This window comes from Somniosus microcephalus, unplaced genomic scaffold, assembly GCF_052327205.1.
Source record: "Somniosus microcephalus isolate GS21.2 unplaced genomic scaffold, FLI_Smic_1.0 unresolved_chr2, whole genome shotgun sequence".
In the NCBI taxonomy this organism is placed as follows: domain Eukaryota; kingdom Metazoa; phylum Chordata; class Chondrichthyes; order Squaliformes; family Somniosidae; genus Somniosus; species Somniosus microcephalus.
In genome coordinates this window covers 80,156,644-80,173,085 of record NW_028225180.1, presented here as the reverse complement: position 1 = coordinate 80,173,085, position 16,442 = coordinate 80,156,644, and the positions used below count along the sequence as shown (strand labels likewise).

General features: G+C 59.0%; 1 pseudogene across 1 annotated transcript in view; it reads right to left on the bottom strand.

Annotated features, from left to right (window-relative positions):
- Nucleotides 1–1,226: 1,226 nt before the first annotated feature.
- Nucleotides 1,227–16,442, bottom strand: part of LOC147092876 (transforming growth factor beta-2 proprotein-like) — a 16,805-nt pseudogene continuing 1,589 nt past the window's right edge. Inside the window, exons 2-7 of the transcript XR_015075080.1 lie at nucleotides 12,024–12,189; nucleotides 10,047–10,179; nucleotides 8,133–8,243; nucleotides 5,345–5,510; nucleotides 4,705–4,860; nucleotides 1,227–1,993 (exon numbers count right to left, since the gene is read on the bottom strand). The product of XR_015075080.1 is annotated as a transforming growth factor beta-2 proprotein-like (transcript). The remainder of the gene's footprint in view (nucleotides 1,994–4,704; nucleotides 4,861–5,344; nucleotides 5,511–8,132; nucleotides 8,244–10,046; nucleotides 10,180–12,023; nucleotides 12,190–16,442) is intronic.

The window sequence follows — 16,442 nt, the reverse complement described above, 5'->3', positions numbered from 1 at the left end:
CCCGGCTGTCGGAAGCTGTTGCAAATGCTGCGCAGATTCTAGGAAGATCTGAGGAGGCCTGTGGCTGGCGAGGGATCAATGCCTCTTTGTCCCCGGGTTGCTGAGTGGCTGGGCTGCGCCAGGCAGCCTCCTCCACACTGACCTGTTCTATTTAACATCCACATGGGGCTGGCTTCCGATCGCAGACCGCACCGGGGGCGGCGAGAGGAGGGGGAGGGGTGGGGGCAGGTGGGAGGTAAACGTGGGGGAGGGGTCGGAGCGGTTAGGGGGCGCGACTGCGATCTTTGGTACACAGTCGTGCCGCCACACTGAGTGTGTATGTGAGTGCGTGTGAGTGCATGTGAGTGTGAGTGTGTGAGAGCATGTGCTTTGTGACACAGATACAACGCTCTGTACCTTGTTTGCAAGCCTGACCCTGCGTGCGACAGTGAAACAAGAAGCCTGATGCGGGAGTGTAAATATACAGGTTTAATTGTCGGTACTTTTCATAGGTTTACAAACTTAATTATACGTGTAAAAAAAAACTGTTTATACAAAAAAAAAACACACGCGCAGGACAAAAATCAAAAGCGGACACCGGGCAATGAGAAACCAAGCGAAAAATGCAAGAAAGCGCAGCAAGTCTGCTCGGTAACCATGGAGACGGGAGGAGCGAGGAGGTAGATTGAGGTCCGGGCCTAGTCTTCCGGCGAAGCCTGCCGTCTCCTCCGTTCAAAATGCAAGATTAGCCCGGCTCCTAGTCACCGGTTAGTGAAGCATCTGTGATCCCCAAACTCCCGTCTGCTTCCCCCCCCCCCACCGCCCCCCACCTTCACAGCCCCACCTCAGTAGGACGGTTAAAACTAGGGAGTTCCTCACGGCTTACTGGGGGAGTCAACTGGGTTGGCGTTGACTGACTGACTGACCCCCCCACGGAGGAGGGGGAGAGAGGGGGGCAGAAAGCGGGGTCATCCTCAGGGTCGCTAGGGAGAGGGGCGGGGGGGGGCGAGGTCGCGGGGGTCCCCGGTCTCAAGGCAGTCTGCGAGACGGCCCTTCGCCAGCCCCAGCTTGGGTGGGCCAACCCTCCAGGGCTGCCCCGGGGCATCACAGAAACCACAGAATCACAGAAACCTCACAGTGCAGATAGAGGCCATTTCGGCCCATCGAGCCTGCACCGACACATATCCCACCCGATCCCCGTAACCCCTACACCAACACATATCCCACCCTATCCCCGTAACCCCCACGTATTTAAACCCCTAACACTAAGGGTCAATTTATCATAGCCAATCAACCTAACCCGCACATCTTTGGACTGTGGGAGGAAACCAGAGCACCCGGAGGAAACCCACGCAAACACGGGGAGAATGTGCAAACTCCACACAGACAGTCGCCCGAGGCCGGATTCGAACCCGGGTCCCTGGCGCTGTGAGGCAACAGTGCTAACCACTATGCCACCGTGCTGGCATCTCCAGGAATGGAAGATTAATCTCCGAGGGCATAAAAAAAAACAACACGGGGAGAAAAATCGCGAGAGTAATAAAAAATATTGTCTTTTTCTGAAATGATAAAAATATCGGACACGGGGTAGGGCGGGGGGGGCGGAGGACGTGGTTCAACCGGCCAGTCAAGAATCGTCCAGTCGGGGTACGGAAGAGTCTGTTGGCTTTCCGATTGGTTGGGAAGGCGGGGGGCACGGCGAGGATAGACCAATGGCGGGGGGGGGTGGGGGGGGGGGTTGGCGGCAGGAGGTCAAGTGACGGAACCTCCAGGAATACGTCCCGGCCAAACTGGCGACCCTGATGTGCTCATTCTCCCGCCGCCCCCCCCCCCACCCCGCCCGCCCCCCCGGGTCTTATCTGCACTTGCACGACTGCACGCTCATGTCGGACAGCTGCGCCACCTTCGGTCGCCGGCCCACGTAGTACATGACGGCCAAGGGGTCCAAGTCGTTGGCCACGCAGCAGGGCGCGGCCGAGGCCTCCGGATTACGGAAACTGTAGAGGATGAGGACCTGGGAGAAGGAGGAGGGGAAAAAAATGGGGCATTGTGTTTAAAGAAAAGGAAAAGAAACCTCCTCACCCACCTCAGGACTGTCCCAAAGCGCTTCACAGCCAATGAGGTCCTGTTTCCTGAAGTCACTGTTGCAGATTCTGGCCTCTTGCGCATCCCCCCGATTTCCATCGCTCCGTCATTGGTGGCCGTGCCTTCAGCTGCCCGGGCCCTAAGCTCTGGAATTCCCTCCCTAAACCTCTCCGCCTCTCTCTCTCTCCTCCTTTAAGATTGGACAGGTTGGGTGATTGGGCAGATGCAGTATAATGTGGATAAATGCGAGGTTATCCACTTCAGTGGCAAAAACAGGAAGGCAGATTATTATCTGAACGGCAATAGATTGGGAAAAGGGGAAGTGCAACGAGACCTGGGTGTCCTTGTGCACCAGTCGCTGAAGGTAAGCATGCAGGTGCAGCAGGCGGTTAAGAAGGCAAATGGTATGTTGGCCTTCATAGCGAGAGGATTCGAGTACAGGAACAAGGATGTCTTGCTGCAGTTGTACAGGGCCTTGGTGAGACCACACCTTGAGTATTGTGTGCAGTTTTAGTCGCCTTATCTGAGGAAGGATGTTCTTGCCATGGAGGGAGTGCAGCGAAGATTCACCAGACTGATACCTGGGATGGCAGGAATGACGTATGAGGAGAGAGAGATTGGGTTGATTGGGCTTATACTCGCTGGAGTTTAGAAGAATGAGAGGGGATCTCATTGAAACTTATAAAATTCTGACAGGACTGGACAGACTAGATGCAGAAGGATGATCCCGATGGTCGGGGAGTCCAGAACCAGGGGTCACAGTCTAAGGATAAGGGGTGAGCCATTTAGGACGGAGATGAGGAGAATTCCTTCACCCAGAGAGTGGTGAAACTGTGGAATTCTCTACCACAGAAGGCAGTTGAGGCCAATTCATTAAATATATTCAAGAAGGAGTTAGATATATTTCTTAAGGCTAAAGGGATCAAGGGATATGGGGAGAAGGCAGGGACAGGGTACTGAGTTTGGAAGATCAGCCATGATCTCATTGAATGGCGGAGCAGGCTCGAGGGGCCGAATGGCCTACTCCTGCTCCTATCTTCTATGTTTAAGATGCTCCTTAAAACCGACCTCTTTGACCAAGCTTTTGGTCACCTGTCCTAATATCTCCTTATGTGGCTCGGTGTCAACTTTGTCTGATAATCGCTCCTGTGAAGCACCTTGGGACGTTTTACTACGTTAAAGGCGCTATATAAATACACGTTGTTGCTGTTGCAATGTGGCAGTCAATTGGTGCACAGCAAGCTCCCACAGACAGCAATGTGATAATGACACCAGATAATCTGTTTTAGTGATGTTGGTTGAGGGATAAATATTGGGAGAACTCCCCTGCTGCTCTCCGTAATAGGGCCTTGAGTTTAATGTCCCACCCGAAAGACGGCCCCTCCGACAGTGCGGCGCTCCCTCAGTACTGCCCCTCCGACAGTGCGGCGCTCCCTCGGTACCGCCCCCTCCGACAGTGCGGCGCTCCCTCAGTAATGCCCCTCCGACAGTGCGGCGCTCCCTCAGTACTGCCCCTCCGCCAGTGCAGCGCCACCTCAGTACTGCCCCTCCTACAGTGCAGCGCCACCTCAGTACTGCTCCTCCAACAGTGCAGCGCCACCTCAGTACTGCCCCCTCCGACAGTGCGGCACTCCCTCAGTACTGCTCCTCCGACAGTGCAGCGCTCCCTCAGTACTGCCCCTCCAACAGTGCGGCGCTCCCTCAGTACTGCCCCTCCGACAGTGCAGCGCTCCCCTCAGTACTGCCCCTCCAACAGTGCGGCGCTCCCTCAGTACTGCCCCTTCCGGCAGTGCGGCGCTCCCTCAGTACTGCCCCTACGACAGTGCGGCGCTCCCTCAGTACTGCCCCTCCGACAGTGCGGCGCTCCCTCGGTACTGCCCCTCCGACAGTGCGGCGCTCCCTCAGTACTGCCCCTCCGACAGTGCGGCGCTCCCTCAGTACTGCCCCTCCAACAGTGCGGCGCTCCCTACAGTACTGCCCTTCCGGCGGTGCGGCGCTCCCTCAGTACGGTGCTCCCTCAGTACTGCCCCTCCAACAGTACGGTGCTCCCTCAGTACTGCCCCTCCAACAGTGGCGGTGCTCCCTCAGTACTGCCCCTCCGACAGTGCGGTGCTCCCTCAGTACTGCCCCTCCGACAGTGCGGCGCTCCCTCAGTACTGCACTGGGAGCGTCAGCCTGGATTATGGGCTCCAGTCTCTGGAGTGGGCAAGCAACCAGTGGGCAGGTGACAATCCAGGCAGAACAATCCAGGTAGTCATCCTTTGAGAGTGATGCCCAATTGAACAGCAAGTGTAATCGCACCCCCACCGGCCCAATTATTCACCTGGCCCCCTCTCCTGCCCTGAAGGCGCTGGCTCTCGCTGGTCGGCCTCCGAAACCTCACTCCTGAGCCTGTAATTCATGTGTGAGGTTTGAGAGTGATTCAGCGGACATTCAACCATGGGGGGAGTCGACATTCAACCAGCGGGGGGGGGGGGGGGGGGGGGGGGGTGTGCATCCTGGGGGGAGTGGAGGGGGTGTGAGGAGATGGGAGGTTATTTTACATTGTGTCTAGTTGTCAAAAGAAAAGGCGTTTCGATCGCCCGACCCCAACCGCAATGCATCCCGTAGTCGAATAGCTCACCGCCTGGTGGGCCTTACCTTGCTGTGCAGCACGTCTGAGCTCCACAGGTAGGGGCAACGGCCCGCCACAGAAGTTGGCCTTGTAACCCCGGGGCTCGCGGATCCACTTCCAGTCCAGGGTCCCGGCGGAAGTCGACATAGAGCTGGTGGAGGCAGCACTCATCCTGGACGTTCCTGGGGGAGAGACCAGAGCGAGGGCCGTCACTTGGCTGCTCGGCCCGCCCTCTCGGACCCCAGGGGCGGGGGGGGCAGGGGAGAGGGAGCGGTGGGGGGTCACCGATTCGCACCCGAGACCTTTCGGTTATCGTCCCATCCAAACCTCCCACACGCACCCCATGGTCCGAACAGCCGCTGCCATAAATGGACACAGTTTGCCAGTCAGTCGGTGGGTGCAACTCAAGGGGGGTGGGGGGGAAGACGTCTCCCCGGGGCAACCAGGACCGGGGCCAGTGCCCGTCAGTAAGGGGGGCGAGGGGCAGCCCCGATTCTCCCCTCTCCGCACGGCCCGACCCTCTCCACACTCATGAAGGGACGGCCACTTGACTGAGGTGTTGTTGGGCAGCCAGAGCCCCATCCCATTCCCCAATCCCACGACCCATTTTCCCCCCGCCATCCCACTCCCCCCCTTGCCCCAGCTCCCCGGCGATTCCCCGCTCACCTGGAGCAGACTTCGTTGTCGACGGAACGCTTCCACCGCAGCCCGTTGCGCCCAGACTCCGGCCGCTCAGAGGGCAGGAGGGTGAAGAGCAGGTGGGGGGGTCCTCAAGGCCGCCTGCTGCTGCAATCGGAGTCGCTTGTACTCTTGTACGGGTTGTCGTCGATGCCTGAAAGCAATTGAGAGCTGAGTGACCGCAACCTCGCGCGCGGCGGCCGAGAACCGGCAGGAGGGGCCTCAGCTGGTCGACCTGGGGTGAAGTCGGGGGCAGGGGCTTTGATTTCAGGCAATCTAGGCCCAACGTCCTAGCCATAATCCAGGCTGACACAATACCGAGGAGTGCCGCACTGTCGGAGGGGCAGTATTGAGGGAGCACCGCACTGTCGGAAGGGCAGTACTGAGGGAGCACCGCACTGTCGGAGGGGCGGTACTGAGGGAGCGCCGCACTGTCAAGGGGCGGGGCTGAGGGAGCGCCGCACTGTCGGAGGGGCAGTACTGAGGGAGCACCGCACTGTCGGAAGGGCAGTACTGAGGGAGCGCCGCACTGTCGGAAGGGCAGTACTGAGGGAGCACCGCACTGTCGGAGGGGCAGTACTGAGGGAGCGCCGCACTGTCGGAGGGGCAGTACTGAGGGAGCGCCGCACTGTCGGAGGGGCGGGGTACTGAGGGAGCGCCGCACTGTCGGAGGGGCAGTACTGAGGGAGCGCCGCACTGTCGGAGGGGCGGTACTGAGGGAGCTCCGCACTGTCGGAGGGGCAGTGCTGAGGGAGCGCCGCACTGTCCGAGGGGCAGTGCTGAGGGAGCGCTGCACTGTCGGAGAGGCAGTACTGAGGGAGCGCCGCACTGTCAGAGGGGCAGTACCGAGGGAGCGCCGCACTGTCGGAGGGGCAGTACCGAGGGAGCGCCGCACTGTCGGAGGGGCAGTACCGAGGGAGCGCCGCACTGTCATAGGGGCAGTACTGAGGGAGCGCCGCACTGTCGTAGGGCAGTACTGAGGGAGCGCCGCACTGCCGGAAGGGCAGTACTGAGGGAGCGCCGCACTGTCGGAGGGGCAGTACCGAGGGAGCGCCGCACTGTCGGAGGGGCGGTACTGAGGGAGCGCCGCACTGTCGGAGGGGCGGTACTGAGGGAGTGCCGCACTGTCGGAGGGGCGGTACTGAGGGAGCGCCGCACTGTCGGAGGGGCAGTACTGAGGGAACGCCGCACTGTCGGAGGGGCAGTACTGACATTATCTGATGATTCATCCCCCATTTAGTGATTGTGGGATCTTGCTGTGCGCGGACAGTCTGAAGCACTGACACTCATTCCCTGGCTGTGAAACGTTTCGGGACTCGCTGCGGGTGCGATAAGGAGCCGTACGGATTTAGTCCGGCATGGTGGCAGCGGGCGGGGGAGGTCAGAGGGTGGGCTGATGGGGGCACCGTATCATCGCACTGCTTCTCCTTCAGAGGGTTGATTTACACAGGATATACGGCACAGAAACAGGCCATTCGGCCCAACCAGTCCGTGCCGGCGTTTATGCTCCACTCGAGCCTCCCCGTCTGTCCTCATCTAAATCTACCAGCGTAACCCTCTATTCCCTTCTCCCTCGTGTTTATCCAGCCTCCCCTTAAATGCCTCGATACTATTCGCCTCAACCACTCCCTGTGGTAGCGAGTTCACATTCTCACCACTCGCTGGGTAAAGAAGTTTCTCCTGAATTCCCGATTGGATTTATTGGTGACTATCTTATATTGATGGCCTCTAGTTATGCTCTTCCCCACACGTGGAAACATTCTCTCTGTATCCACTCTTATCGAAACCTTTCATCATTTTAAAGACCTCTATTAGGTCACCCCTCAGCCTTCTGTTTTCAAGAGAAGAGACCCAGCCTGTTCATCCTTTCCTGATATGTAAACCCTCGCATTTCTGGTATCATCCTTGTAAATCTTCTCTGCACCCTCTCCAGTGCCTCGATATCCTTTTTATAATATGGTGACCAGAACTGTACGCAGTGCTCCAAGTGTGGTCTAACCAAGGTTCGATACAGGTTTAGTATAAACGCTCTACTTTTCAATGGGCTGGTGACTGTGCCGCTCGCCCGACTTTACCTGGAGCCATTTTAATAGGGTTCAGTTTTGTGGGGACAGCATTTTAGGGGGTCCTGTTTTGGGGGGTCCTGTTTTTGGGGGGTCCTGTTTTCAGGGTCCTGTTTTCGGGGGGTCCTGTTTTAGAGGGTCCTGTTTTCGGGGGTCCTGTTTTAGGGCGTCCTTTTTTCGGGGGGTCCTGTTTTCGGGGGGTCCTGTTTTCGGGGGGTCCTGTTTTCGGGGGGTCCTGTGTTCGGGGGGTCCTGTTTTCGGGGGGTCCTGTTTTCGGGGGTCCTGTTTTGGGGGGTCCTGTTTTTGGGGGGTCCTGTTTTCGGGGGTCCTGTTTTCCGGGGGTCCTGTTTTCCGGGGTCCTGTTTTGGGGGGTCCTGTTTTCTGGGGGTCCTGTTTCGGGGGGTCCTGTTTTTGAGGGGTCCCGTTTTCGGAGGTCCCGTTTTCGGGGGTCCCGTTTTCGAAGGGTCCTGTTTTACGGGGGTCCTGTTTTGGGGGGTCCTGTTTTGGGGGGTCCTGTTTTGGGGGGTCCTGTTTTCGGGGGGTCCTGTTTTAGGGGGTCCTGTTTTGGGGGGTCCTGTTTTCGGAGGTCCCGTTTTCGAAGGGTCCTGTTTTACGGGGGTCCTGTTTTCGGGGGTCCTGTTTTCGGGGGGCCATGTTCTGTGGGAGGCAGCGACCTGTCGCTCGGGGTCAGGGGCCCCCCGGCTGTGACCTACCTGCGAACCGAGCCTCGAGTTCCTCGCTTTTGTTGGGGACGATGTTGTTGGAGGACGGGATGAAGGTGCAGCACGGGCAGTGGACGCTGATCTTAAATCCCAGGTTTCTGTCTGAGAGAAAGGGATTCGGTGTAACCGAGAGCATGAGCCCGGGATCCCGGCACCGTCCACCGGAACCGGCCCCGCCCACCACACCCGGCCCCGCCAAGCCCACCGGCCCCGTCTACTGTCACCCGGCCCCGCCCACCGGCCCCGGTCCCGCCCACTGTCACCCGGCCCCGCCCACTGTCACCCGGCCCCGCCCACTGTCATCCGACCCCGCCCACTGTCACCCGGCCCCGCCCACTGTCACCACAGCCCCGCCCTCCTCACCACAACCCCGCCCTCCGCACCACAGCCCCGCCCACTGTCACCACAGCCCCGCCCACTGTCACCACAACCCCGACCTCCTCACCACAGCCCCGCCCACTGTCACCACAGCCCCGCCCACTGTCACCACAGCCCCGCCCACTGTCACCCGGCCCCGCCCTCCTCACCACAACCCCGCCCTCCTCACCACAGCCCCGCCCACTGTCACCCGGCCCCGCCCTCCTCACCACAGCCCCGCCCTCCTCACCACAACCCCGCCCACTGTCACCACAACCCCGACCTCCTCACCACAGCCCCGCCCACTGTCACCACAGCCCCGCCCACTGTCACCACAGCCCCGCCCACTGTCACCACAGCCTCGCCCTCCTCACCACAACCCCGCCCTCCTCACCACAGCCCCGCCCACTGTCACCACAGCCCCACCCATGTCACCACAGCCCCACCCACCTCACCACAACCCCGCCCTCCTCACCACAGCCCCGCCCTCCTCACCACAACCCCGCCCTCCTCACCACAGCCCCGCCCACTGTCACCACAGCCCCGCCCACTGTCACCACAACCCCGACCTCCTCACCACAACCCCGCCCTCCTCACCACAGCCCCGCCCACTGTCACCCGGCCCCGCCCACTGTCACCACAGCCCCACCCACCTCACCACAGCCCCGTCCTCCTCACCACAGCCCCGCCCACTGTCACCCGGCCCCGCCCACTGTCACCACAGCCCCACCCACCTCACCACAGCCCCACCCTCCTCACCACAGCCCCGCCCACTGTCACCCGGCCCCACCCACTGTCACCACAGCCCCGCCCTCCTCACCTAAGCCCCGCCCACTGTCACCCGGCCCCACCCACTGTCACCACAGCCCTGCCCTCCTCACCACAGCCCCACCCACGGTCACCCCGGCCCCACCCACTGTCACCACAGCCCTGCCCTCCTCACCACAGCCCCACCCACGGTCACCCGGCCTGCCCACGGTCACCCGGCCCTGCCCACTGTCACCCAGCCCTGCCCACTGTCACCCAGACCTGCCCACCGGCCCCACCCACTGACACCCAGCCCCGCCCACTGTCACCCGGCCCCGCCACTGTCACCCGGCCCCGCCCACTGTCACCCGGCCCCGCCCACTGTCACCCGGCCCCGCCCACTGTCACCCGGCCCCGCCCACTATCACCCAGCCCTGCCCACCGGCCCCGCCCACTGTCACCCAGCCCTGCCCATCGGCCCCGCCCACCGGCCCCACCCAGTCACCCAGCCCCGGCCACTGTCACCCAGCCCCGCCCACTGTCACCCAGCCCCGCCCACTGTCACCCAGCCCCGCCCACTGTCACCCAGCCCCACCCACCGGCCCCACCCACTGGCCCCGCCCACTGTCACCCAGCCCCGCCCACTGTCACCCAACCCCGCCCACTGTCACCCGGCCCCGCCCATGTCACCCGGCCCCACCCACTGTCACCCGGCCCCACCCACTGCCACCCAGCCCCGTCCACTGCCACTGGCTCCACCCCCCCCCCCCAGTCCCTCAGGGGCGAACAGGCCTCACTCACCTCGGTGCAGTAACCACTCGCTAACCGTCTCGGTGACATTGAACGACAGCCATTCGCCCGCCGCCCGGGGCCGTACCACCTTGCTGTCAATGTAGCGCTGAGAGGGCGAGGCCGGGTCCCTGGCCTTGAGAACCTGAAATCACCACAAGAAGCGCCCGATGATGTCGGGGATAAACAACCCTGACCGGCAGCACTCCCGGACTAAAAGCCTCCAACTCCTCAAACCCAGTGGTTCCAACTCCCTCAGTATTCTCCCGAGGGCTGTGAGGCTTCCTGCTGCCCTCATCGCCCCATTGTGCAGCCCACTCCCAGGGTGAGGCCCTACTCCCAGGGTGAGGCCCTACTCCCAGGGTGAGGCCCTACTCCCAGGGTGAGGCCCTACTGCCAGGGTGAGGCCCTACTGCCAGGGTGAGGCCCCACTCCCAGGGTGAGGCCCCCCTCCCAGGGTGAGGCCCCCTCCCAGGGTGAGGCCCACTCCCAGGGTGAGGACTATTCCCAGGGTGAGGCCCCACTCCCAGGGTGAGGACTATTCCCAGGGTGAGGCCCACTCCCAGGGTGAGGCCCACTCCCAGGGTGAGGGCCTACTCCCAGGGTGAGGCCCACTCCCAGGGTGAGGCCCACTCCCAGGGTGAGGACTATTCCCAGGGTGAGGCCCTACTCCCAGGGTGAGTACTATTCCCAGGGTGAGGCCCCACTCCCAGGGTGAGGCCCCACTCCCAGGGTGAGGACTATTCCCAGGGTGAGGCCCCACTCCCAGGGTGAGGACTATTCCCAGGGTGAGGCCCCACTCCCAGGGTGAGGCCCCACTCCCAGGGTGAGGACTATTCCCAGGGTGAGGCCCCACTCCCAGGGTGAGGCCCCACTCCCAGGGTGAGGACTATTCCCAGGGTGAGGCCCCACTCCCAGGGTGAGGACTATTCCCAGGGTGAGGCCCCACTCCTAGGGTGAGGCCCCACTCCTAGGGTGAGGCCCCACTCCCAGGGTGAGGCCCCACTCCCAGGGTGAGGCCCCACTCCCAGGGCGAGGCCCCACTCCCAGGGTGAGGCCCCCCTCCCAGGGTGAGGACTATTCCCAGGGCGAGGCCTCCTCTCAATGACACCTTCTCCCAGGCCGAGGCCTCTATCACCACCCCACTGGTAGGTTTGCTAACTCCGGTTGGATGTATTTTCAGCAGGTTCTATCACATGACCCTCCCCCCCCTCCCCCCTACACTCCCGCCATTGGTCGCCCAACACTCCCCACAGTGCCCTGCCTTCCCATGGCCAATAGCAAAGTGAACCGACACCCCATTACCGGATTGGACAGCCTCCCCACACCACCCCCGCCCCCCCCCACCACCGCCCCACTCCCCCCCGAGTCCAATATTTTTATAACCTGAAGTGTTGGAAATAAATGAAAAAATAAAAGTTGGCAATTCAACAACTCAGCTAGGACAGCAACTCCTGGTGGCTCTGTGGGTATCACCATCGCCTCTGAATCAGAAGGTCGTGGGTTCAAATCCCACTCCAGAGACTTGAGCACAAAATCTAGGCTGACACTCCCAGTGCAGTACTGAGGGAGCGCCGCACTGTCGGAGGGGCAGTACTGAGGGAGCGCCGCACTGTCGGAGGGGCAGTACTGAGGGAGCGCCGCACTGTCGGAGGGGCAGTACTGAGGGAGCGCCGCACTGTCGGAGGGGCAGTACTGAGGGAGCGCCGCACTGTCGGAGGGGCAGTACTGAGGGAGCGCCGCACTGTAGGAGGGGCAGTACTGAGGGAGCGCCGTACTGTCGGAGGGGCAGTACTGATGGAGCGCCGCACTGTCGGAGGGGCGGTACTGAGGGAGCGCTGCACTGTAGGAGGGGCAGTACTGAGGGAGCGCCGTACTGTCGGAGGGGCAGTACTGAGGGAGCGCCGCACTGTCGGAGGGGCAGTACTGAGGGAGCGCCGCACTGTGGGAGGTGCTGCCCCTCATTCCCCCCTCTAACACGCCCATTACCTGGTACAGCTCAATCCTTTGCTCTGCCACTCTGGACTTCTGGTACCGGATGCGCGGAAGAGTCGGAGTTCCGACTTCACCAGGCTGGAGCCGTTCCTCTCCATGCTCGAGGCCTCAAAGTGAATCAGCCTGAAGTAGGGGTTGTAGAAACTGGTGGAAATCATATCTGAGGAGAGAGAGAGAGACACCGAGGGACAGATGAGTGAGGCTCATTGATCTTAAAAATAACTCCGCACTCCATCGCGGTCTGACTATCTCTCTCCCCAGTTTGTGTTTCGCTCTTGAATTAATACAAGGTTTTATGCTTCACTTGAGCCTCCTCCCGTCTTTCCTCATCTAACTCTATCAGCGTAACCCTCTATTCCCGTCTCCCTCATACGCTTGTCCAGCCTCCCCTTAAATGCATCGATACTATTCGCCTCAACCACTCCCTGTGGTAGCGAGTTCCACATTCTCACCACTCTCTGGGGAAAGAAGTTTCTCCTGAATTCCCTATTGGATTTCTTGGTGACTATCTTATATTGATGGCCCCTAGTTTTGCTCTTCCCCACAAGTGGAAACACTCTCTCTGTATCCACTCTATCAAAACCTTTCATCATTTTATAGCCCTCTATTAGGTCACCCCCTCAGCCTTTTTTCAAGAGAAAAGAGACCCAGCCTGTTCATCCTTTCCTGATATGTAGACCCTCGCATTTCTGGTATCATCCTTGTAAATCTTCTCCACCCTCTCCAGTGCCTCGATATCCTTTTTATAATATGGCGACCAGAACTGTACGCAGTGCTCCAAGTGCAGTCTGACCAAGGTTCGGTACAGGTTTAGCATAACTTCCCTACTTTTCAATTCTATCCCTCTAAAAATAAACCCTAGTCCAGGGCCCCAAACACTCCTTCCAGGTGAAACAGCGATTTACTTGTACTTCTTGCAATCTAGTATACTGTATTCGCTGCTCACGATGCGGTCTCCTCCACATTGGGGGAGACCAAACGCAGATTGGGCGACCGCTTTGTGGAACACCTCCGTTCAGTCCGTACGGGTGACCCCGAGCTTCCGGTCGCCTGTCACTTTAATTCTCCGCTCCACTCCCACTCTGACCTCTCCGTTCTCGGTCTCTTGCATTGTTCCAATGAAGCTCAGCGTAAGCTCGAGGAACAGCACCTCATCTTTCGATTGGGCACTTTACAGCCTTCTGGACTCAGCATTGAGTTCAACAATTTCAGACTATAACCCCTGCCCCTATTTTTCATGCAGTATGATTTTGCCATTCCCATTTGCAACATTTTCACAGCATGTTCTTTCAATTCCTTCCTCCCCTCCTAAACCCCACCCCCCTGTCTCAGCACCTGCTTAATATCTGTTACATCTCCAGCCTTTTCCAGTTCTGATGAAGGGTCCCAGACCTGAAACGTTAACTCTGTTTCTCTCTCCACGGATGCTGCCTGGCCTGCTGAGTATTTCCAGCGTTTGCTGTTGTTATTTTTGCTTTTTTTAAGGCCTTGTTAACCTGCGTGGCTACTTTCAGTGATTTGTGTATTTGTACTCTCAGATCTACCACTGCAATGGATGCCGGAATAGTTCCACCTCCGTGGCTACAAATCACCGACTGGGCAGGTGGCGAATTCGAGGGAGACGGGGAGAAAAGATACACGGCCCCTGCCCAAACGGCCGGGCCCGCACCTGAGCCGAAACGGCGAGCGTTTTGGCAAGGCTATTCGACCGCGCGGTGCGGCACAGCCAGGCCGAGGCGGCCCCCACAGCTGCAGATTGAGGAGGAGCTGCAACCCGTGGCTGGTTTTGGTCGCGCCGTAGCCTGGAGGTGTGGGGAGGCGGGGGGGGGGAGCGGGTGCTGGAGGGCAGGGGGCCGTGGGAGCAGGAGGAGGCCAGTCAGCTCCTCGAGCCCGTTCCGCCATTCAATCAGGCTACGACCAGCTGACCCAAGGGCAAGCCAGAGCTGGGGGTCCTGCCCACTCCGTGTGACTCAGGAATGAGAGGTCCGTGAAACCATTAACTGAAGATTCGTGCCGGAGATGAACCCTGATGTAAAAAGACCACTGAGCCCTTGGGTTGAGTATAAAACAAGGCTTTAATCAACTGTTTCACCACCATGAGATTTCTAGTTACATCACTAGTTCCTGGTTACAGAAACATCCTGAGCAAGCTGGGCCCACGTCCGAGTATTTATACTCCTTGGACGGCGCCACCAGCTGGCCGCCCAGTGTTACTTCATGAGTCATGATAAGATTCATGACAAACCCGATGGTGAGGCTCGGGTAAACCCTGAAATCGCTCCCAAGCCATTGCAGCAATCATTTCCCCCCCGCCACACCTCCCCCCCCCCCCCCCCCCCGGGTTTACGCAGCTCCTGACCACACCCGCGTGTCTCGCGGCGCCTCACTCCCCGGAAGGCAGCGACACCCGTCGTGTAGGCGGGCCCGGCAGCCGTCGCCAGCACAGTAGGATCCCACAAACAGGAAACGAGGCCGACACACCCGGGGGTGAGCTGCCTTTGGTGCCTGGTGGGGGGCCCACTGCGCGACAGTCCATTCTCCCCCCCACCGCCCGCTTATCGGAACATTAGGAACAGGAGGAGGCCGTTCAGCCCCTCCAGCCTGTTCCGCCATTCAATGAGATCATGGTTGATCTGTGAACTAACTCCATCTACCCACCTTTGGCCCACATCCCTTAATACCTTTGGTTAACAGAAATCTATCAATCTCAGATTTAAAATTAACATTTGATCCAGCATCGATTGCCGTTTGAGGAAGAGAGTTCCAAACTTCGACCACCCTTTGTGTGTAGAAGTGTTTCCTAACTTCGCTCCTGAAAGGTCTGGCTCTAATTTTTAGACTCTGCCCCTAGTCCGAGACTCCCCAACCAGCGGAAATAGTTTCTCCCTCTCTACCCTATCAGTTCCCCTTAATATCTTGAAAATATCAGCTCACCCCTTGACCTTCTAAATTCCAGGGAATACGACCCTAGTTTGTGTAATCCCTCCTCATAATTGAACCCCTGGAGTCCGTTTCCCGACGTCCTCTCGGGCTCCTCACCACCGTTCTAGCACGCCGTCTGCTGGGCGAGATGTTAAACCGAGGCCCCCCCTCTCTCTCGGGCGGGTGTTTAAGATCCTACCGACACTGTTGGAAGAAAAGCGCGGGGGAGGAAGGTGGTGGGGGGGCTGGTGAGTTCGCCCCGGCCTCCCAGGGCCCGCTATCGCTCCCTCGTCCGGCACCGCCAAAGGTTACCCCCACCGCGCATCTCATCCGCCGCTTGTGGGATCTTGCCGTGCGCAAGATGGCCGCTGCGGTTCCCGGCAGTGGCGGCAGCTCGAACGTACTTCAGGACGTCCTAAAGGGCGCGAGCGCAATCTTCCTAATCGCCCAGACCCCCCACCCCCACCACCCCAGGACTTCTCCAGCTGTGCCACTGGGGGTCTCAATACCCACCCGAAGAGGGACCTGGGTTTAACGCCTCGTCTGAGAGGGCAAGACCCGGGCTTGTGAGCGGGAGACCGTCTCTGGGGGCAACCGGGGTGCCCCTCTTCCCCGAGAGACAGAATAAACTCGCAGTCCTGTAACACACACACACCCACTCAAGCCCAGCTCATTGTGCGGTTAAAGCCCAAAGATTCGCGGCAAATGCATTTTAGACCCGGGGGATGCGGGGGGCCGGGGGGGGGGGCGCGGAAATAAGAAACCCGAAAGTTCATTTCAATTCGCAACACCGAGTTTCTTTTTGTTAAATTTTAAAGCGATTATTTTGCTGTTCCCCCTCCGAAGGCACTGGCCGGGCTATTCAGCAGGGGGAAGCATCGCACCGGAGCTCACTTGCCCACGCAGGTTCACGAGACAGGGATCTGACGCTGACTGTTTTTCTTCCACTTCCACCTCCCCCCACCCCGTTCCTAGCCCAGTGGGGTGCTGACAGTAAATACACAGCTTCCACTCGCCTCCCCAACAAACTCAGCACAGATCAGAGGTGGAACCTCACTAGTCTGTGTGACTCAGTATCATTAACCAGAGAGTGTGCTTGACCTGTGAGACATGGTGGCAGTCTCAGAGACCCCCGCCGATTAACTTACTATTTTTGTTTGCATAATACACATTTTTGCATATGCTTTGCATAATATACAGATTTGCATATTACATTTTGCATAATATATTTTGCACGGTATACATTTTTGCATGTGTTTTGCGTAATAGATTTTGCATAAACTACATTTTTGCATGCGCTTTGCATAATATAATTGTTGTATCGTATAAATTTTTGCATATATTTTGCATAATATAATTTTTTGCACCATATACATTTTTGCATAAATTTTGCATAATAGAATTTTTGCATCATATACATTTTTGCATAAATTTTGCATAATAGAATTTTTGCATCGTTTACATTTTTGCATATATTTTGCATAATAGAAT